Source organism: Melanaphis sacchari, unplaced genomic scaffold, assembly GCF_002803265.2.
Source record: "Melanaphis sacchari strain LSU unplaced genomic scaffold, SCAv2.0 Contig134_pilon_pilon, whole genome shotgun sequence".
NCBI lineage: Eukaryota > Metazoa > Arthropoda > Insecta > Hemiptera > Aphididae > Melanaphis > Melanaphis sacchari.
The window spans coordinates 1,030,877-1,040,102 of NW_020270560.1; the positions used below are offsets into that span (position 1 = coordinate 1,030,877).

A 9,226-nucleotide genomic window follows, 5' to 3' on the forward strand; every position below is an offset into this window, starting at 1 on the left:
GATAATTTAATAAATTTAAAATTTAAATGTATTCGCCTACGATTATTTTGTATAGATAAATTCAAAAACTCAACATCACTTTATTATAAAATTTAATATAGATTAAAAACGTACGGTACTCATGAATAATACTTTTTATTATAACAAAATAATTATATCTAATCATTATTCTTCATTTAATTATTTTATTTAGTTTAAATTTGAACTTAAAATGTTTATATTAATATGAAAAACCTTGTATTAAAATTAAAATCTTTATAAGCTTTTACCTACAAAGTTGTATATATGAATTTAAATGTTTATAAAAAAACCTTACCAATATATCTTTCATATTTTTAAAAAAATATATATATTAACGACTTATGAAAAAGTTTGTATTATAATTCTAAACCATAAAAATCGAAAATGTCATTTGTCTTTAAATAGTTCAACAAGAGTTCAAAAATTAGAAATGTTATAACTTACAATGATGATATAGGCACGTGGTTCACACATCTAAGGTAATTTGTTTATGTTGAGTAAAACAAAATCGATTTTGTCAATTAATACTGGTTTTGTACAAAAATTTCCATTTTTCCTCGATTTTGAAAAGTGCCTTTACTGATGTTTTGGACCTGCCACCGAAAGTGTAAACTAAATCCAATTAGCCATCCTCTGAGTCGAAATTCAAAGAATTTTGAACTGCCGTCACTAAAAAATGATGACAGACTGCCAACAGAAAATAACACCCCCCCTCCTTCCCCCCCCCCCCCGATCACACACACACACACACACAAACACCGACCGCTGTAAAAACCTGACACGCGCTCTGCAGAATGAAAAACACGCGTATTGTTTTTGTTGCGTTTTGCGCTCGTCCGAAACATAATAATAATTAATGTGATGTGTATTCCGCAGGTATGCTGGGCCGGGACGAGACGGGCACGCCGACTGCGGCCGCCGTCCAGACCGCGCCGTCCACTTCGACGCCGGTGCCGCCGCCGATCACCGCCCCGACAACACTGCTGGGCGCCCAGACCGCGACACGGGCCGTGACGTACAAGGCGCGGCGCGGTCCGAAAACTCCGTCGCCGCCGACCACGCCGTCTCCATCGTGGCCGTCGGGCGATTGATCATGAAAGCGGTGCAAGACATCAGAGCGGCGGCCAAGGCACGGGGATGCGGGGACGCGGACTACGACGGCAGCGATTACGATTACGACGACCAGACCGACGACGAGATCGAACAGATCGAAGAACCGACCACCACCGCGCCGCCGCCACCGCCGCCGCCGCCGATGCCGCGGCGGTCGCCGTTCAGGACGGTGGCCGGCCACATGTCCCGGTACGAGTTCAAGCGGTTGGACGGCAGACCGGACGGCGGTCCGGTGAACGGCACGTACGTGGCCGTCATCGAGAGCGATCGTCCGCCGCGCGTCGTCATCTACGACCCGGTGAGCAGCTGATACGCTTATTATAGTGATATTGTGTGCTGCACGCGTTACGCCGTTGCGCGCGACATAATATTATAATATTATACTCACGTGCAGTGTGTCCCAAAGTCGCCGTATCGCCACCCTCGGCGTCTCCGCGGCAAATCGATACACGCAGTAGAGGCCCTTTAGTCCGGCGGCGAACGCGCGATGAAAATCGCGCATAGTAATTACGTATTTGCGCGATAATGTTCATACATATAATATGTTTGCGGTAATTTTTTCGTAAGTCTGTTTTACTGCGTATTTCGTTGTTTTAGCGTATTCGCAGTTTGATTTTTGATTTTTTTTTTTTTGCCAATACATGAATATGTTGTACGTATGTTGATTATAAATAATCAAAACCTCTAGTAAATATTTATTATTATTATTTTTTTTTTTTTTAAATGTCAAATTTAGTAAACAAATGTCGTGCAGTAACAAAATTTCTCAGCCATTTGAATAGGTATTCTTAAAAAGCTTCCATTACTATCGGGGCTCTACAGTATATTTAAATGCAGTTCTTTAAAATAATAATAGTGATCAATAAAATACTAATTGAACAGTATAAGCTTCAAAAATTCATAAATTTCTAGAAAAAATATTTATGTGATTTAATTCTTTTAATTTTCAAGACGATTATTTCGATCACATTTTTAGAAACAGATCAAAAAGAAAAAATATTGAAATTAATGAAAATAGACCTTGTTAAATCAAATTAAGTTTTTTATTTCGTAATAACTATGTTAGCTGAATACAAATCGTATACTTTGATCAATTTTGCATTATAACGCGAATATTTTTTTTTTAAGTAGATTCGTCGGTGAAAATTGATTTATCTTCAATTATTGAATCCTAGACTATTCTATTTAGTGTCCAATCACAAACTTGTAAAACATTTTCTTCGTTACCTGTTAAGCTAGTTTCCTTTCTTTAGTTTTATTTTGTTTATGATGTTCTATGAACTTAGTTCATTGAACTAATACGATTTACTTACTCCGACATCCATGCATCAATAACGTATAATTAATTTAAAGCATACATCTATACTTCTAAAAATGTTATTCATGTGGTCAACTTTGGCTGTACTCTGCTTAGCCTATTTCGCTCAATTGCATTACATAAAAGTTAAGCTTGACAAAATTAAAAAATCAATAAGATGATTCAACACTGCGCAATTAAATAATAGGCTACCAAATATCTACACGATTTGATTGATTTTTGTTTTAAAACATATGATTAAAAAATGATTAATATTCTCAGTATTTATATATATTTTAGTAACTCGATTTAAATACATATATCTACATAAATACTTCCGATTATAGGACAGAAATAAATTTTAGGGATAGAGTAAAAAAACAGTGAGTTACTAAATCGTTACAACCATTCTATGACTAATTTATGATAATTATGTGATCAGTACATAATGCACATTTTATAAAGCTATATATATTATAATTTTTCCTTGTTGTTTTCTTAAGTTTAAAATGTATCAACAGTTACATAGTTTGATAATTTGATGATTTTAATAGATATTTAATACTGCAATAAATAATGTATAAATTAAAATTTGTATGTATGTTGATTACTGGTCATTATAAAAATCATTACTCAACTGTAGGTCATCCGATTGAAGTACATCTTGTAATAGCTGGGGTCATAGTCATTTTTATTTGTTTGGATCCATAATTTGTAGCACTGAACTAGTTAGATGTTTTGAGTTTCGGAAGGAAATTTTTGAATTGGATTATAATCCATTTTTATATAAAAGGTATTAGTATCACCATATCACTATTGTGAACTTGTCTATCCCTAATTAACCATAGGGCCTTTAAATGTATTCATAGCAAATTGTTCTAGAAGATTTGGTCTATAAAAAATTTAAACATATAAGTATATTATAATATAATAGTACTTGGTAGTACTAAAAATATAAAAACAGCATGTCATTTCGCATATTTGAAAATAATAAAACATTTAGATAAATGTTTTAATAGTATAAACATTTGTAAGAACTTAAAAAATATATCCTGGAAAAAAACTGTTTAAAAAGATAACTATGATAATATCTAAAGATTTCAAAAAATAAATTGTGTTTGTGATAATAATTAAATATAGCTCAAAATCAACACTATTAGATTATTTTTTAAATTATTAGCACCATGTTATTGACGTTTTCAAAGAATTACTAACTTAGTTTATGCCGATAAAAACATATGTTTATGAGTAGGCAAAAATAAAGATTTTTTTTCGTTTTTTAAAAATCTACTTCAGTGATAACCTATTAAATTATTTAAGCTACTTTTCTTAGTTTCAACGAAAAGGAGGTGATTAAATATTCATTTATTGCTGATATAAGTTAATTATACATATTATTACTCTGATCGGCGAAACTTAAAATAAACGCACCACTTCTTCTAATAATTTAAAAGGCTTACTACCACAAGTCACGAGAGAAACTCTGGTTGACTTTACTATATTATAGTACCTACGTTATATTACTTATTGAATGCATCGGCATCAACTGCCACCCGATTTCGCCTCACTATCAATTTATTAATAATGGGATGATTTCAACACGTTTTATTTAAGTCATTCGATTTTTGAGACGATAAAAAATGTATACCCAAACATTGTTATGTGTATTCTCCAGCAGCAGATGGATAATAAATTATTTATTTACGCAAGTACATATTATTATAATGTCGCACGACACGTCATCAATAAATTTTACATAGTTATTTTTTTTTTTTTTAAACATCGTTCAGGCAACTATAACACATAGATATAGGTAGTATACAGTACTCAAAAATAAATATTACATAATTTGAATAAGAGTAAGATAAATTATTGTTATTATGAATATTTTAAAATGCTCGTAATTCACTTAAAAATTAAAGGATCGAAAAAACTAACAATAGAACACAGATAATGTTCTTACCTTTAAATTTGATAGTATGTTATTTGCTCTAATTTTTAAGCTGAACACACAAAATTTAAACTGCTGAAGTTATATTTTAGTATTTTATGCGTATTATTAAGATGAAGAAAACACATGCAAGTATAACGTTTTTTAATAAAAATTAATAACAATAACATATTTCTAAAAATAATAGGTATTATCATAAAAATTAGCCAACTTTAAATTTTATCATACTTAAAATGTTAAAAATAAATTCAAATTTTCATTGGAATGATGATATATGTCATAGGTAGGTATAACCTAAAAAAAGACAAACATTATTTTTAATTATGTTATTTGTAACTATTTTTTTAACTTACATGCTATACGTTTATTTTTTATTATTAGTTTTCAGTTATATTCAATGATATATTTCTGTGATAGGTAATCAAATTTGATTTTGTTAAATTTGTTTATTTTTACGTTATAAAATGTCACAAAAATCATTTTAAAGCTCTGATAGTAATATTATAATAATACAATAAAATATACAGTGTATTATATTTATAAATATTAAATTTTGCGTATTTGAGGTCTATCAATAGATAAAGTTAAAGTTCAAGTTGAAATCTCTTAATTCCAAAGAATAAATAGAAAATTAATAATTGAACAATATTAATATTAAGTTTCTTAGATTACCTAAAGCAATATTGCTAACTTACTATTATTGTTCTAAGTGTTTATAGTAAAAAGTTATTGCCTACCATATTCTCTAATCCACATTGTAACCCGTTAAATTATATACTCACGAAGGATTAACAGCATTATATTTTTTTATTTATACAAAGTTATACAATGAAATTGAATTCCATTTTTGTAATGTTTGAATCCAGAAGAATATTTCTCACTATATTCATAAAAGAAATCTGTCAAAAGTATTTGCTTGTATTTTGAATTATATTTTTGTTCGAAATAAGTTTCGTTCCAGTTACTGGCGTAAAGTATAAACGCACTTTGTCTACGTCAAACTATATTCCACTTGCACGGTCCCATTCGGTCCAAAGTAAAATTATTAACAACAACTTTACCCCTTGTTTACAAGAAATTCTAAGAAAAAGGGATAATGAACAATTATTCGGATAGTGGTATATCGCGGTCTTCTTATAGCGATTTTGTCATTAGTGAGCTTAAAACTTTTGATACGATTATAAAATGATTAAAAACAAAATAAAACTACTACAACGGCCTTACACCAAGCAGCTTTACAATAATTCCTTGAAAAGTTTCAGCTAAACGCTAACAAATATTATATCATCTACTCACCTCTACACCACATTCTATTTAAATCGCTTCTATTTGTACACTAGGACACTATAATATAACAATATATTCGCAAAAATATGCGTTCTCTATGTGTATGTGTATATATATATTAGATTCTTTCAAAAGTAAATACTAATTAATAACTATCTCAAAAAGCATTGCTATTTCAAATAATATATTTTATTTTTTTGATACCTAATGACTTTTAAAAAATAATATTTTTACTATTTTTTATTATTTCTATCTTTTTTGAATTATTTGCTTAAATACAAATTACGACATATATTTTAAATTACATACCCCTAAGTCGAGTTTATTTTTTGAGAATTTTCACAAAAATTAAATTTTTAAAAAGTGGTTAATTAATAATTAGTTATACATTATTAAGATTTATACCGTATTAACGGTATCAAATTAACATAGAGGTAAGTACTAAATGAGATTTAACCACTTATGACCTTATGCCTACTACTCTGCTCGTAACTTTAATAATTTAACTACAACTAATTAATTATTCATTCAAAATTTGATTTCTATATATTAAAATTCTCAAAAAAAATAAACATATTCTGTTCCAAAACATGAAATTAAACATTATGTATATTGTTACTTTTTATTCAAAAAAAATTTTAAAAACTTTAAAAATAAAAATGACGAAAAATAGAAAAAAAATCCTTAGTATAACTTTTGTTTTGTAATAACTTCAAAATATTAAGTAAATATTATTTTTCAATACGTTTATAATTTTCAATATGAAGATTATTTTACCAATAGTCTATATATATACATATATATTTATTGGTATAAACGTGTGTATTTAGAGTTTTGCTTATTTGTTCGTACGTGCTCAAAGTATTTATTTATACAACCATCTGAAGAAACAGTACAATCGTTCAAAAACATTGGTCTGACGACCGACTTATGTCAAAAACCAATAACTGTAGGCATATTTCTTACATACATATGCCATATACAAGCGCACACGTATATAATATGTATAATAATATTATATATATTATACACGTATGCATACACACTAGTCACTACACAGTATAACTGTACTTCACACTCCACTGTCACCTATATAGTCGTATGCAGTGTTTAATGTCTTCGAGTCAATATTAAGTTATACAGATATTTCCTCTCGGCTTTTCTTTATTTATTTATTCTTATTAGTTTCTGATTTTTACTAGTAAGTACATACAAAGAGCGCCAACTACACATAATACACAGCTCGCTCTAGTGATGTTCCTGAATCCCGGTTTACTTCATCAATTTTTGTAGGTTACACCTATATACTATGTGGATGCTAACGGTATTATGTGCTGTCGAGGATATGCAAGTTGATTATAGTTATTTGTAACTGATTATCAAGTTACGCTAAAATTGTATGTTTATACTTTATAGTTATAATTTATAAGATACATTGAAAATAATTTGCAACTAGTTATAAAGTAACAATTGCAATAACTTATTTACGTCTAAATTTACAAATTACTCAATTATTTATGTTTATTTCTTCAATAAAATAATGATTTATTTAATATACATTTATTTGTACAAAGGATTTCAGAGAAAAATTTATTTTGATGTTATAACTAAAATTTAAAATTATAAACATTGAAACTTATCAAAACCATAACATTAGTTACAAAATATAACAATATGCAATAATATTAATAACTATTATAAATGATTAAAGTATATTAGGTACATATTATATAAAATACATACTTAAACATCATAAATCATATGCGATTACATAATATATTATTTAGAAACAAAATATGAATAACACAACTAATACTTAGACATACACACACAGACAGTAAACTTAAGCTCCAAAATGTAATTCCTTTATATTATTTAAAAATAAAAAAATAATGAAACTTGTCTTTGTATATATTTTTCAATATTTATAACGTAAAAGGTGAAGAATGAATAAAAAGAAAAATAAGTACCAAATTCAGTTTATGAAATAACACGTTTATGACTATAATAAGATTCTATTTAAACTTTATTTTATCAATAAATAATAATTATTTGAATATTTTTGAAGAAAACTAATTTTCATATCGATGCTTATTGTATATCTCTCATTAATTTAAAGTAACAAAAAAAAACAATATTTATATCATATAATTTTATTAGCTATTTAAATATATATATATAGATATAGGATATACCAATATATTTTATCTAAATTTTCAATAAAAATAGTAACTAGTTACAATGGCTCCCAGATGGATTATCAAATTATGTAACTGCACGTGTTCTTAAGGAGGTGAAGGATAGGTTAAGTTAGCTTAATATTTATTAAAATAATTAAGTTTTGTCAACTATCTATGTAAATATAAATTTTGTCGAGAGTAACGAAAATATTTTTTTTATATATCGAAAAGAGAATGGTTATAGTAATACTTTTGTAAACTACGTGTAATGTGTTCTGAAATTCTCCTTTGCACCATCGATTAGTTACGTTTAAAGTTACTTCAAAATATATTAAATAACTGATTGCGGTGGGTTACAAAATATGAGGTTCGATATCTAACCTAAAATAATCTATATATAACTGATTACTGCCCTAGCATGTACCTATGTTTTTTATTTTCAAAATTCGCGCGATGTTATATAAAGTATTTTACATATTTTGTAGCCATACAAAATACACACGTAATTGAACTTTGCATGGTATTAATATTCATATTTAATTGATAAAGGTTGAAAAAGATAACGTGAATTTAATTGATTAAAATATTTCGTCATGTGATTACAGACGAGGCAGAAAAAACCAAGAACCGACAAATAATTTCAACAGAAGACAGTGGATGACGACTTGCAAACGGCAGCTAACAACCGCCCGAAAAAATAACATTTTCCGTATAGTAATACACACACATACACACATACACACACTCAAACACAAACACACACACACACACGTGTCCAAATACAAAAAAATTAAAGGATTTTCGTTGTATTAATCAAATGATAAATTATTATTATAATACAATATAATATTATAAAACACGTCTGGTTAAACATTTCTCTCGTTCATATTTTAATGCGTTTTAATTTTTCGAAGTTACGACCAAAATTAACACTGTCACGTATTAATTTTTAAATAATATATTATTTTAATAAAATTAAATATCATAAGTTGTATTTACCGTGTGCTGTATACACATACGAACATATACATTTTACTGTGTGAGATATTAATATTAACATTATATTTATAATTATTTTATTACAAATAAGCATTACAATACTTAATATCATATACTAATATATTATATTATATTAAACGCTAAAATTAATTTCTATACTCCGTACTTAAGCACTAGATAATAATAATACGATGTCTGATATGATTATATATTAGATAATACGTTTGCGCGTGTACGCTATAGCTCCGAATGTCGATTTTCTTTTTGTTCCCTTTCTCAAATCCGTTTATTATATATTATTATTACTATTATTATTATTATTATTATTATCATTATTATTATTATTATTATTATTATTATTATTATTATTATTATTAT

The 9,226-nt window shown here is 27.9% G+C and overlaps 1 pseudogene; it reads left to right on the top strand.

Annotated features, from left to right (window-relative positions):
* The window catches only part of LOC112591434, a 391,626-nt pseudogene extending 383,009 nt beyond the window's left edge, over positions 1–8,617 (top strand).
* The last annotated feature ends 609 nt before the right edge of the window (positions 8,618–9,226 follow it).